General features: G+C 31.7%; 1 non-coding gene across 1 annotated transcript; it reads left to right on the top strand.

Moving 5' to 3' along the window:
- Nucleotides 1–314: 314 nt before the first annotated feature.
- On the top strand, nucleotides 315–422 carry LOC112731314 (small nucleolar RNA R71). Its single transcript, XR_003167098.1, has one exon. It is a non-coding gene; the product is annotated as a small nucleolar RNA R71 (small nucleolar RNA).
- Nucleotides 423–1,916: the final 1,494 nt, after the last annotated feature.

Below are 1,916 nucleotides of genomic sequence, written 5' to 3'. Positions count from 1 at the left end.
GTACTGTTGGATGCAGCTTGCAATCCATTCAGACTCTGAGAAATCATATTGACTTGCTGAGTCAATATTTTGTTCTGAGCCAATATGGTATTCAGAGTATCAATGTCAAGAACTCCCTTCTTCTGAGGCGTCCCATTGTTCACAGGGCTCCTCTCAGAGGTGTACATGAACTGGTTATTTACAACCATTTTAATGAGTTCCTGAGCTTCTGCAGGGGTTTTCAGATGAAGAGATCCTCCTGCAGAATAGTCTAATGACATTTTTGACAACTCAGATAGACCATCATAGAATATACATATGATGCTCCATTCTGGAAGCATGTTAGTAGGACAACTTTTGATCAATTGCTTATATCTTTCCCAAGCTTCATATAGGGACTCACCTTCCTTCTGTCTGAAGGTTTGGATTTCCACTCTAAGCTTGCTCATCTTTTGAGGTGGAAAGAATTTGGCCAGGAAAGCACTGACCAACTTTTCCCAAGAGTTCAGGCTTTCCTTAGGTTGTGAATCCAACCATGTTCTAGCTCTGTCTCTTACAGAAAAAGGGAAAAGCATAAGCCTGTAGACCTCGGGATCAACTCTATTGGTCTTGACAGTGTCACAGATTTGTAAGAATTCAGCTAAGAACTGATGAGGATCTTCCGATGGAAGTCCATGAAACTTGCAATTCTGCTGCATCAAAGAAACTAATTGAGGCTTAAGCTCAAAGTTGTTTGCTCCAATGGCAGGAATTGAGTTGCCTCTTCCACAGAAGTCAGAAGAAGGTGCAATGAAGTCACCAAGCATCTTCTTTGTATTGTTGGCATTGTTGTTATTTGGTTCGGCCATGTCTCCTTCTTTTTCGAAAATTTCTTTCAGGTCCTCTCCAGAGGGTTGTGCTTTAGCTTCTCTTAGTTTCCTCTTAAGAGTCCTTTCAGGTTCAAGATTAGCTTCAATAAGAATGTCTTTGTCCCTGTTCCTGCTCATATGAAAAAGAAGAGAACAGAAAAGAAGAGGAATCCTCTATGTCACAGTATAGAGATTCTTATGTAAGTAGAAGAAGAAAAGAATAGAAGATTGAAGAGAGAAGATGAGAGAGAGAGAATTCGAAAATTAAAATAAAATAAAAAAATATTTTTGTTTCTATTTTAATTATTGGTTAGTATTCGAGAATTAAGAGAAGAAATAAAATAAAATTTGAAAACTAAATGAATTAAGTAAATAAAAAGATTTTTGAAAAAGTTGTTAGTGATTTTCGAAAATTGGAGAGAGAAAAGTAGTTAGGTGGTTTTGAAAAAGATATGATTGAAATAGAAAACTTTTAAAATTAAACAAAAAGTCAAGTAGTTAATTGAAAAAGATTTGAAAATCAATTTTGAAAAGATAAGATGTTAGAAAATAATTTGAAATTGATTTTGAAAAAGATATGGTTGAAATATTTGAAATTTGAAAAGGATTTAAAAAGGAAATTAAAAAGATTTGATTTTTGAAATTAAAGTTGATTACTTGACTAACAAGATACTAAAAGATATGATTTTAAAATTCAAAGATTGAACCTTTCTTAATAGGCAAGTAATAACTTGAAAAATTTTTGAATTAAAATATTAAATGTTAGTGAGATTTTCGAAAATATGAAGTAAGAATAAGAAAAAGATTTTGAAAATCAATTTAAAAAAATTTCGAAAATATGTAAAAATAAATGAAAAAGATTTGATTTTTGAAAAAGATTTGAAAAGATAGAATTTTGAAATTGAAATTTATGAGTAAAACAAGGAAAGATATATTTTTTATTTTTGGATTTTTAGTAATGAGAGAGAAAAACACTAAAATGATGCAAAACATGAAAATTCAAGATCAAAACTAATAATGCATGCAAGAACACTTTGAATGTCAAGATGAACACCAAGAACACTTTGAATGTCAAGATGAACACCAATA

Source organism: Arachis hypogaea, chromosome 12 (assembly GCF_003086295.3).
Source record: "Arachis hypogaea cultivar Tifrunner chromosome 12, arahy.Tifrunner.gnm2.J5K5, whole genome shotgun sequence".
In the NCBI taxonomy this organism is placed as follows: domain Eukaryota; kingdom Viridiplantae; phylum Streptophyta; class Magnoliopsida; order Fabales; family Fabaceae; genus Arachis; species Arachis hypogaea.
This window is presented reverse-complemented; position numbering and strand designations above follow the sequence as displayed.